Source organism: Dermacentor variabilis, chromosome 5 (assembly GCF_050947875.1).
Source record: "Dermacentor variabilis isolate Ectoservices chromosome 5, ASM5094787v1, whole genome shotgun sequence".
NCBI classification, from domain to species: Eukaryota; Metazoa; Arthropoda; class Arachnida; order Ixodida; family Ixodidae; genus Dermacentor; species Dermacentor variabilis.
This window is the reverse complement of record NC_134572.1, coordinates 202,046,000-202,058,989: the sequence shown is the minus strand read 5'-3', so window position 1 is coordinate 202,058,989 and position 12,990 is coordinate 202,046,000. Positions and strand designations below refer to the sequence as shown.

Below are 12,990 nucleotides of genomic sequence, written 5' to 3'. Positions count from 1 at the left end.
CAAATCTATGCGCGCATGCACACACACACACACACGCACACGCACACGCGCACACACACACACAAGCAGTATCAACAGTATGACACTAAAGATGGATGAGAGCTAACTTCCAACTAAAGAAAAAAGAGGTGAGGCATGCAGACAGGACACAAGAGTAGAGAATTTGACAACACGAATGCCGACTATCAACTGAAGGGAGCACTGAGGCGAAAAAAGAAAGAAGACACAAAACTCATCTGCGCAAGCTCTGGAATGGCATCACCACATGTCAGTTGGGTACATGTGCTCGTCTACGTGAGAGATAACTGTTAAGGGACTTAATCTCTTCCTTATGTAAAGTAACCGAAGGCTGACTCATGCATGCACTTCCACCATTATAGATATGCTATGCCTCTACCATAAGACGAGTATCTTCATTCATATGCCTGTACAATATCGCACATTTATGTAACTCTGGCGTGCACTGACAATCTTGGCAATGTAAAAAAAGATTAGAAGGCAATCCACCGGTTAACGACCTTTTATGTTCCATTAGCCTCTGATAAATACACCACCCTGCTTGCCCTATTTAGAACTCGCCACAGCTAAGGGGAATTTTATAAGCCACTCCCATACGACAGTCAGTAAAAGTGTTGTTCTTCTTCACTGGACAAATATCTGTTCTTCTTTTACCTTTTACCTGCTCCTTTTTCCTCTGCACGGCAGTGCATATCTTACCTAGCTTATTGGGAGCAGTGAAAGCAACATTAACATCATATCTACTTGCAACTTTTCTAAACCTGGGCAACACTGAATGAATGTACGGATAGCCACTACTCTTTTTTTGCTATTACTGCTTTCTGTAATCACATCCGTCCCCCTTGAAACCGACTTCTTTAGGCATTCAGCCACACTGGCCACTGCTACAGTAGGATAACCTGCTTCTAATAGGCGCCAGACCTGCACATTAAAACTGGCACTCATTTGTGCATGCAGGATCGGGTGAGAGAAGACTTAAGGCACGACATGGCAATTCCGTTTTTTACTACTTTGGAATGCTTGGAATGAAAGTTTAACAACGGCTTTGAAGATCTTGGGGAGTACAGCCAACAAACATGATTTTGTTCGAAGACCAAGGAAATGTCTAGAAATTGAATTACGCGTCGCTGAAGAAATTCCTTGGTGAACTTTATTCCTCCTCCATAAAGATTAAATTGCTCACTTACTGAGGTAGCAGCGGAATTGAATTCTTCTCTATTGCAGAAAATCAGGTAATCATCAACGTAACGAAATATCTACACTACACTAGGTTATCCTAGTGTAGCAGTGGCCAGTGTGGCTGAACGCCTAAAGAAGTCGGTTTTGAGGGGGACGGACGTGATTACAGAAATCAGTAATAGCAAAAAAAGAATGGTGGCTATTTCGTACATTCATTCAGTGTCGCACAGGCTTAAAAAAGTTGCAAGTAGATGTGATGTTAATGTTGCTTTCACTGCTCCCAATAAGCTAGGTAAGATATGCGCTGCTGTGCAGAGGAAAAAGGAGCAGGTAAAAGGCAAAAAAAGAACAGATATTTGTCCAGTGAAGCACAATAAGAACAACAGTTTTACTGACTGTCGTATGGGTGTGGTTTATAAAACTCCCCGTAGCTGTGGCCAGTTCTAAGTAGGGCAAACGGGGTGGTGTATCAAACAGAGGCTAATGGAACATAAAAGGTTGTTAACTGGTGGATCGCCTTCTAATCTTCCCCTACATTGCCAAGGTTGTAACTGCATGCCAGAGTTAGATGAATGCGCGATATTGTACAGGAATAAGAATGAATATATGCGTCTTATCGTAGAGGCATGTCATATCTATAATGGTGGAAGTGCGTGCGTGAGTCAGCCTTCGATTACTTTACATAAAGAAGAGATTAAGTCCTTTAACAGCTATCTCTCACATAGACCGGCACATGTACCCAACTGACACGTGGTGATGCCATTCCAGAGCTTGCGCAGATGAGTTTTGTGTCTTCTTTCTTTGTTCGCCTCAGTGCTCCCTTCAGTTAATATTCGGCGTTTGTGTTGTCCACTTCTCTACTCTTGTGTCCTGTCTGCATGCCTCACCTCTTTTTTGCATATAGAATCATTACCAACTAGCTCAGCTTTCTGTCATTCCAACTAAGGTTCCTTGCAAAAACGTGGTGATTTATACAGTTTACCAGAAAAACAAAAGACAGCTTTGAAGGCTAGATAAAAATTGGTGCTTCACGCAACCAAACATAAATAAAAACACTACAGAAAGAAAATACAGAAAAATTCCAAGTGCAGGAAAGAAAGCATTACAATAGCCAATCAAGCATACCAGCGCCTTTCAAGAAACACTGTTCTTATTCCAATAGACAGATTAATAATAATAATATTTGGGGTTTTACGTGCCAAAACCACTTTCTGATTACGAGGCACGCCATAGTGGAGGACTCCGGAAATTTTGACCACCTGGGGTTCTTTAACGTGCACCTAAATCTAAGCACACGGGTGTTTTCGCATTTCGCCCCCATCGAAATGCGGCCGCCGTTGCCAGGATTCGATCCCGCGACCTTGTGCTCAGCAGCCCAACACCATAGCCACTGAGCAACCACGGCGGGTAATAGACAGATTGGCACCTTGCTTATGCAAGCACATTCTTCCAGTTTCATGCCACTGGAAAAAAAAAGAGTTTCTTACTGTTTTTACTGCTTCACACTGTACCCTCTTGCAACATTGCAAAAATAAAAAATTATATAAGGTACACAGAAGCATCATAATGGCCATTAAAATGACTTGTTGCAGTCTAAAAAAATAAAGAATTGCCTGGCTGCAAACGGCACCAGAGAACACATAGGACAAACAAGAAAACCGAGATGATCTAACAACGGAAAGTTTAATGTACACGCCGAGTAAATGCTGGCTGACAAGCAATAAACCGAACATACACAAAAAGGAGAAGCAAAAATTAATGTGTGTTTCCTGACGGGAGATGCATCCATTTCTAATGGAGGCCATGCTGACAAGATTCTCCCAGCGTTTTTAGATCTACAGCTTCATAATTTCTCTAGGCAGCAGATCAGCACAGAATGCTAGCTTCTTCCTCAACAACGAATGTTCAGATGTCGAGAATGCATTGTAGAGAAAGAAACTAGCATTCTGTTGAGATCGACTGCCCAGAGAAATTATGGAAGCTGTAGATGCAAAGACACTGGGAGAATCTTGTGTCAGCATGGTCTGTCTTACACTTCCAGAGATGGATGAGTTTCCTGTTGGGATCTGTATGGACACACACCTGTTTTTGCTTCTCCTTTTTGTGTAACTTCGATTTATTGCTTATCAACCAGCATTTGCACGGCATGTTCAATAAACTTTTTGTTAGTGCGTCTTATGATTGTCTTGGTCTCTAGCAGAAAAGTGTTCATTCTTTTTACAGCAAAGCTGTTTATGCCAGGCGAAACACTCGTAGTCTGATTACAGAAACCCTAATGCAGGGGTATGAGCCATTGTTTAGGGGGTTATGAGCCATTGCATTCGTCTTACGTGACAGACAGACAAATTTCTCGTTGGGTAGCCATAGAAATGCTTATGCATTTAAAACATATGCATTTATGTATGTATTATTACAGGGAAGGGACACAGAGGGGGACAGGGTTAATACAAGATCATGATGACATAATTATCTCGCAGCAAAGGTGTGGCGGGCCAATGGCTACATCGATAGTGAGGTCATTTCTCTTTTGCAGCAGAGCGAACATGCAGCAGTCTCTCTCTGTCTTTGCAATAGGTTCAAAAATGTGTCCCTGTATTTCATTAAATGAAATGTGCAGCCCCGGTGTGTCACTTGGTAACTACAGTGCATAGCCAAGTCATAAATAGTATGATTAACGCATTACAAAACACAAGTGCACAACATAATTCAGAAAGGCTTTGATGGACCCACTGGATTAACACAATGAACCACTCATTGCACTCTCTATGATGGTGATTGTGTGAAGCACAATGTGTGGCATTTCCAATAAACAATGTGATAAACCCAAGCCAAACGTGTGCATAACCTCATAAAGAAACACAGACATAACCAATAATTCAGAACTGTCAGAACTAACCTAGTGATAAACATTGGGGCCGCATATTTCAGCTTCTCTGGTTTACCATCTGTACAGGGTGCATGGGCGGTAATTTTTTCTGCTATTATGTGTTAAGTATTGTGTAATGTTGTATCAGTAAAACATGTTGTTGGGCTAGTTGGTGCATTGTATTGGTGCTGCTTTTTGTTTTTGATGTTTTTTTTAATGTTGTGCCGTTCTTCCTTTTGTAACTACTTTTTTATTTCCCCTCACCTAATACTCAAACCTTGCAGCCTGCGAGGTATATAAATGAATAGATAAATAAGTACATGTCATTCATTCATCTACACAAAAATTTCACCATCATTTCTTCAACCAACGTCACTGTGTTGATGTCTCGCAGTGTGCATCTACATTACCTGCCGTTTGCATTTTGGTGTAGTTTGTGAACAGTGTACTGCATAAACATCACATGGCATTAAGACTGTGACCTATCTGCATAAAACAGGCTAACTGTGAGCGGTTAGCCTGCTAAGAGTGGTTAGCCAAGAGACACAGGACAACAAAGTGGACGAGAAGCCTGCCTTTTAGAATGCTATAATACTACGTACAGGTTTCTACAAAAGTGACGGTAACTGCTCAATAAATTTGATGCGTTGACTTTTGCGCCTTTAGAAATGTTCAGAGAGGACTCCCATATATATATTTGCAGCACATGCACCGAGATGGACGAACCAGGCTAGCGCTAAGGTTGAATTTCACAACACAATTTTTATTCCACATTAAGTAATCACAAAGATAGTAATTTGCAGCTTCGTTCAGGGGCAGACGTGGGCTTTCGGGTTGGTGGTTGTCGCAGTGCAAGGATCTTGTAGGGCTGACACGACAACTTCGTGGCAGCCGCATTCCAAATACTGCATATGCCAGTAAGGGTAGCTACATGAACTTGTTAATAGGTCATCTTGTAGATGGTTGTAGCGCAGGCAGAATGAAACGGTCATAGAACGCAGATGAGACAACACACAGCACGGAACCACAGCTGCGAACAGCTGTTAACGTGCCCATGCCACACTGAACTTAAGAAACCACCGTTGCGCCCTCCAGAACAAATTTTAACTTCAACAGGTTTCTGAACTACAAAACAAGCATATTATTTGCTCCTAATAAAGAAAAGTCAACAATATTATAATGCAAACATTATTCATTACAATAAAATAATTATGCAGCGTGTGCCACGACACCTGGCAGTAAGCAACCCTGGGTGTCGCACACTAGTCGCATTGTTGAAATTGCAATCATGTGAAATGGGCCCTCTAAAAATCGCACTGCGACGCGTGCGACTGCACCGATTTTCGTCGTTCCAGTCGAAGCACGTGAAACAGCCTTTAGGCGTATCGGTGCTCGTATTGTCACAGGAGATGGCGGGTGCACGTGTGTATAATTAAAGGAAACATACCATGTTCCGTGACAATTGCCCCTTCAAACTTTTGATATGCTTCACCACGTAAGAGAGTTGTATTGGGGCGAAGTTGACTTTCGGGAACCGGCATTATGCAACGTGTTATGCTTTCCGCACTCCGAAGCCATTGGCGAGGATTACAAAGGCGTAGATTACAGCGGTGCATAAACTGCTTCAATGAAAAACACGGCATTGAACAGCAAGAAGCTTGGTAGCGAATGTGGAAGCAGCTAGGCAATGTGGCTACGGTTGCCAGCGGATCTGCATGCGAGAGCGCGATAATCGAATGGCGGTGGTGGTGGCTTCGATTGATGCCGTTTCGGACCTGCATTCATGGCAAAAAGACTGGGAAGTGAAACGGCGAATGTTTTTAGCGTCCGAAATTTTAGACGTTCTTTACGCTGACTCTACGGTGTACAGACGACACAAACAGAAGTCACCAACCCGTCACTAACAGAAGTAATTGGTGATGCGCGCCTGCACACGTCTGCACACAAATTTCGGCCGCGGTATTTTTTTTTTTTTTTGCGTGCAGCGTTGAGGAGTCTCCTAAGCTCTTCCTCCTCCATGGCGCGGTCAGAGGAATGCTGTGTGAAGGTGCCGCCGCGTGATTTGGCGCGCTGCTGAGAGCATTGTCGGAGCACAGCATGTTTGAATTAACTCTCCTAAATTCTTGCACGTTCAAATTACCGGGTCACAGCTTCAGTTCAAATAAACCGAATGTTCGAATTAACGAGATTAGACTGTACATCGGGAATTTTTTTCCTCTGACCATTTTCCCCTGCTAACTACTGTTCCAGGGTTATCGCTCAGTGCCCGACGCTTCTTGATGTATCAGAACTTTCCTTTATTGTTGTCGATTCTATAGTGAAAGGATCTTGCCTAATCCATGATGAGGTGTATAAGCACGACTAAACAAGGACGTAGAAAAATACAGATACACAGAGGCTGTGTTTCACTTTCCACTATAGATTTTATTTTCACAGGCATCGATGTATATATTCTACTTTTAGTTTTCCGGATATGGGGCTCGCAGACCGGCCCCAGGCTGGGCCAGTATATGGTCGGCGCTGCGGCGACAAGTAGCCGCCTGGTGACGCCGAACGGGACGGTCGTCGAGCGCTCCACTGAGTGGCGGCGAGGTAGTCGACGTTATCGCGAGGTCGTTCGCCAAGCTGTGGTTGTGGCACGTTAACGGCGAACCCTCGCAGTCCCATTTCCCGGTATGGGCATCGGCGGTAGACGTGACTCGCTTCTTCGCAGTGGTAGCAGAGTGGGCGGTCGTCAGGAGCACGCCAAATGTCCGTCTTCCTCGTGTAGCGGTGCTGGACGATGGGTGGGCGTGCTGGTGGCGACGGCGGTGGACGACGGAATTGTGGTCCCTGGTGCGGTCGTGCAGGGGGGCCTTGGTGGCGGGCGACAGCGGCATATGTCATCGCTTCCGGTTGCACCTCAGGAACTCCAAGGGATCGCTCAAGCTCATTTTTGACAATTTCGGCGATTGAGGCTACTTGAGGCTGCGACCTAGGGTACAACTTCTGCAGCTCTCCTCGTACGATAGCTCTGATAGTCTCGCGCAGATCGTCGGTGGCCAGAGAGTGAATTCCTGTGTAGTTGGTAGAGTTCATGCGGCAGTTGAATTGCCGGTTCCGCATTATGAGTGTCTTCTCGATGCTGGTGGCCTCGCGAAAAAACTCTTCTACGGTCTTCAGTGGGCTTCATATCATTGTGCCAAAAAGTTCTTCCTTCACACCACGCATGAGAAGGCGGACTTCTCCTCGGGCATATCCGGGTCGGCGTGGCGGAACAGACGGTTCATTTCTTCCATGAATATGGCAACGTTTTCGTTAGGTAGCTGCACTCTGGCGTCCAGCATGGCTTCGGACCTTTCCTTGCGCACGGTGCTCGTAAAGGTGCGCAGAAGCCGCTACGGAACAGGTCCCATGTTGTCATGGTCGACTCCCAGTTCTCAAACCACGTTCTGGCGGCGTCTTCTAAGGCGAAGTATACATGGCACAGCTTGTCGTCATAGTCCCAGTTGTTGAAAGTTGCGATTCATTCGTAGGTCTCCAGCCAGGATTCTGGGTCTTCAGTAGCTGCTCCGTGGAAGGTCGGTGGGTCCCGAGGTTGTTGCAGGATAACGGGGGACGCTGGGGCAGCCATTGGAGTTGTCTTGGACACTATCTTCTTTGTCGTCTCAGGTAGAAGTCTGTGCTCTGGCGGCAGTCCTTGCAGTCTGCAGCTAGCACGCTGGTCTTGGGTGATGTCGGATTTATTCTCGGGCTTCGGGCTTGGATCATGGCTTTGCGGGGGCGTTCGGTACACGAACGCACAAGCACCTCCACCAGATGTCACGTGGTAGTGACTGTGAAGGAAGCAGCTAAACTGAGAAAGACGAAACTATCGTTTTATTGGGCGAACTTGTGCCCTCAAAAACAGGCTACACTCAAAGAATGGCGACAGCAGCGAGCACAGTCAGCGATCGGTCAAAATCTGACCAGCGAGTCAAGCGCGTCGGCTTTTATAGATCAGTCGTCGAATGTTCCAGAGTAACCGCTGGGACCCGCATGCCTTCCACAAAGTTCTACACCATTCGCGTCGCGCATACATGCAATCAGATTACACAAGATCTGGCGACAACAGACAGCGGATAGAAGCATTGATAACATTCCAGAAACTTCGAATACATGCAGGCGCGTCCTGCGCTGTGCAATAACATTTGTTAGGCCGTGAACCGTGGTCGCCTGATAAAGATAGGCAAGTACACGTGTCAATATACCGTACGAGCGGAAACAAATGTGACAGGAAAAAAAACAACATTCAGTGGTGCATATCGATGAACCGTACCCGTGTGCAAGGCATGGTGAAAATATACGAGGAGGGTGCCTCGAGCCCTCCCTCATTCACGAACCTGGGCGGATCATGACACTTTGCTTCACAAATGCCCTAAATAAGTCTTGCTTCCACTCTTTAACGCGCAGTCTCCTTGCGCAGGCCTCTCGCCTAACATATGCTGGGTACCCCGAGCTTTTGTTAGTTTCAGTAGCAGAAAAGTCAAACGTGAGACACAGCACCAGCTGACTGTGCTGCCAGAGACTGTAGCGATGCTCCCTTACTCGCACAAGATATCACATATCTTGAAAAAGATAGGCAGTAAAGTAGATGTTAAAGTTGTTTTTTCTGCCCTGGAAAATTATCGGAGCTCTGCAGGCGTGTGAATGCTCATGCCACACAACGAAATACTTGTGCTACTAACCATAGGGAGTGGTTTGGAGCATGCACCCTGGATGTGGCTTACATGACTGTGGAAAGAAATTGCTTACAGAAAGAAATGACTTTACATGACTTGCAGAAAGAAATACGTTGGCCAAACGGGCAGATGTTTAAATGAGTGACTGAAAGAGCATTTTTAGAATGTTTACACCGCCATGCAAGGTCATCTTGGCATTCACTGCAGAGACTGCCCTTGTGAGCCTGAATTTGAAAACTGCGTCGTAATCTCCAAACACCAAGAACAGCTCACACGTGAAATCATAGAGGTTGACAAGATACAGCGGCTGGGTGACCTTTGCGTCAGCATGGCGTCTATTGCCCTCGCCAAAAACAAAATCAAGTATCTGGCTGTGATGCAATAGGGATTCATTTGCGACATAATGCAAAAGTTGTTTTTCATTACTTTTGAACGTGTATATAATTCTGGCAAATTCGCAAATAAAGATCAGTTAAAGTCAGCGCCTGTGTTGTGTTCTTCCTTCAGTACTCGTCTTTTGCGCTGTGCACACATGTCGATAACGAATCACCACCTCGCCCAAGCTTCCTCCTTATGAAGGTAGGGGATAGTAAAATGTACAGCAAATAAAATGTCTTCGAAAAAGAAAAATGATAAAGCCCATTGTAAATAGAGTCCAACATTTTAACATACAAATAAAGAGAGGTGCATACAAAAGCAAATATTTTTGAAAATGAGCTATTTCTATGAAGTGATAGCAAGATTATTGGTATTAGGCCCGGACTTTGTCACAAGTGAGATTTTCTCAGCAGTTGGAAAGTCAACCTCAACTGTCCTCACAACTCTTTAGCCCATGCACAATGCGTCCGCTTCGTGTGTTTGACTGCTTTCAAGAGTTTATTTTGCTTTGGATGAGGGTCACCTGCATTTCTACATCAGCCAACACTTTGCTTTTTGAGCCCCAGCTCCTTCAAAGAAGAGGCAGCACAGTTCCTTTCCCATCATTCCTCAATGCGGCGGTCATTTCTGTTTTTGTCCTTGTTCGACGACGCGTTCACCCCATGGACCATTTGAAGCATCCTCTTGGCCAGTTGTACAGTCAACATCCGATTTTTCATACTCCCTAGGGGCCACGAAAACGTCCGAAAAATCAAATCGGGCAGTCCGAAAAAATGAATGCATAGTCTTTTACTGCCCTTAAGGGCTCAAGTCCTCACAGACACGTCCGAGAGAGCTCTGAAGGCCTGCCAGTACACTTATTAGGCATATCGGAGCTCGAACTGTGACAGAAGACAGCGGGTGCAAGCATGTATAATTATGGAATACGTACTGCGTCCCGTGACAATTGCCCCTTCCCACACTTATTAAGCTTCACCGCAATACTTCACGTACACTTCACCGCATAACATCGCTGTGTTGAGGCGAAGCTACCTTTCGGGAACCGGTATTATGCAACGTGTTATGCTTCCCAAACCTCGAAGCCAATCGCGAGGATTACAGAGGCGGAGTCGGTGCCATTACTGACAGCAGCGAATTGTTTCAATGAAAAACACGGCACTGAACGGCAAGAACCTTAATAGTGAACGCCGAAGCAGCTAAGCCTAGCATTGCCGCGGTGGTGGCTACAGCTGCCAGTGGATCTGCGTGCGAGAGAGCTGGTTCGAGGCGGCCAGATAATTAAAACCGCGGTGTTGGCTTTGATTAATGCCGTTTCGGACCTGCGGTTGCGGCAAAGAGTCCGGAAAATGGGACAGCGAAGGGTTCTTGTGTCTGAAATTACAGATTCTTATACATTGACTCTATGGGGTACGTGGTGGTGCCGCAAAGCCGTCCACATTATAAGGCATTTCACAAAAATCAGGTATCTGGGAAATCGGTCATTGACTGTACACTGGCAACTCCTCCAGCCGACAACACGGCGTCAAAGACAATTCGTTACGATTCCTCTCATTTACTCGAGCCAGTAGTCGGGTGACTTTCGTTCCCTTTCATAAAATGACAGCTAGTTTTCCCTGATTGAAGCACAAATTCCCTAAGTTTTCTCTGAGTTTTTCCAGCTATTGAAAATCCCCGAGAATTCCCAATTTTCTTGGTTGGTAGACAGCCTGCACCCCAATCTTTTGCAAGTGTGCAGTTGCATAGAAATAAACGAAAAAGTGGAACAATTATCATTGCAGCCCCACTCAAAATGTAACCACTGCAATGGTCAGCGCACACATGATCATCCTTACCCTCATCTGCCCTAATGGGGTGAGCTAAAATGGGAATAAGTATGAAGGAGCACGATGTGGCTGAAGTGAGGCTAAATGAGGAAGAAGCCATATGGGTTGCCATCTTTCTTGTTTGCTTTTATTGCAGCGACAATTATATGCAAACTTCAGGCGAATTTTTCTCGTCACCATGATGTTTCGTAGTCTCGGTGTGATAAGAATGAGTGACCCGTGCACCATATGCTGTGGATGTAAGCTCAAGTGCATGTGGTTGACCCGAGAAGGATGGTGGCTTTATGCACACATCTTCTTCCTTCCCACATGCCCAAAATTGGAGTTCCCATGATAAAGTGCACGCTAGGGAAGAAAAGCACGCACCTTCTCATTTAGCCCGGCCATGGCAGCTCGTGGCTATCTACACAGCTGATGGCACAAGTGGCCTATGTATAAGTATGTATCGGGGGAGCCGAGACAGTTGGTGGATTCATGCATATTGTCTTCCCACGCACTTAGTGTTGGAGGTTGTGTAGCCTGAATTTCAGAGATGTGGCACAGTCAAAATGATGAAACAAGCAGCGGCACAGCTGATGCCATCCCTTATAACCCCAGCAATGTGAGGGCAAGTGTTATGATTATCACATGAGATTTTTTCATGTTTGTGTGTATGCATATGACACCATTCTTGCTAAGTTAGAAAGCAAATATTTACTGGAATGTATACGGCTTATAAAACCACAAACCTTACTTTATGTACTAATACCTTGCTATCACTACACATGCTTTGCATTTCATGCAAAAGGTGACCCTTTAAATAGTAAACATTTCTCTTTCTCTTTTATTAAACGACTCAATGGTCAAGCTTGGCAAAAACTAATAAACACAACCCGCATGTGACAAAAAGGCAGAGGTTATGGATTTTTTTTCTTTTCCTTTTTTTTTTCACGAGTTGTTACATTGTACAGTCGAACCCGGCTATATCGAACTCGCAAAAAAACCCCTATCAGTTCGATATAGAGCATAATTCGATATAAACCTGCTAAATAATTGGATGTCATAAAAGCACATACCATTTAAAACCACTTTATTGGTGAAATTAGCTTAGTTTCGCACGAAGTAGTCCTGCATTTTCTTCTGCTTGGGCAATTTCGCTGCCTGCAATGCACGCACTTTTCCACATTGTCTAAAGCGTCAGAGCAGCTGAGGACACAACCTTCCGCATTCGCGCAGAAGGACCGACTAGTGCGTGCACACCAATCACTTCGAAGGATGTGGGCCAAGGACCGTTGTTGCTTTCCTCATTGTGCCCACTTTCACTTGTGCTCGGTACGATGTCGGCAATGTAGTCTTCGTTTTCGGGCTTTCCTGTGGTCGCGACACCATCATTTGCGCTCACAAACTCGTCCACCGTTGATTTGTCAACAGCTTCCGGAAATTCTGACAGCTCACTCCGAACTTCGGCAACATCGGCAACGGCTTCGTCGCATTCATCAGAGTTTAGTCATCACCGAGCACGCAAAAGTCGGCACGGCTGAAGCAATTTCGGATGAACCACTCGCACACGGCCGTGCGTACGCGTCGGGCGCCACGGGCACCGGGTCGCGAGTTTGGTCGCTTTAGCCGTAATCTCCCCCTTCAAGAACGTGCTGAGAGTGCTCCTCGGAATCTTGTATGCTGTGGGGACATCCGACTTCTCACCGCGTTCGATCCTATTTATGATTTCGAGCTCCACGATGAAAGGCGAATTCTGCCGCTTCATCACGGCAACACTGCGGGAGAAGGCGTACAAGGCGCACACACAATGAACCAGAAAAGCAGCGAGACAACTCGCACTTCCGCCATCTTGAATGACGAGGGCACAAGAGCCTCTGATTGGCTGTCTGAGCAAGCGCTGCGGGCGGGCCAGGATCATTTTTTGCAGGGGGGTGTCGACGGCTCGTCCGAGGCAGGGCGGCCAGGGCGGTCACGGTAGGGAGGGCGGTTGGATGGAGCCCCACGCCGCCGGATTTTCCCGGCACCGCTAGGGAAAGCCAACTTCCGG

General features: G+C 45.8%; 1 protein-coding gene across 1 annotated transcript in view; it reads right to left on the bottom strand.

Annotated features, from left to right (window-relative positions):
• LOC142583441 (nuclear factor related to kappa-B-binding protein) overlaps positions 1-12,990 on the bottom strand; it is a 588,296-nt gene that overhangs the window by 526,608 nt on the left and 48,698 nt on the right. The window lies entirely within an intron of this gene.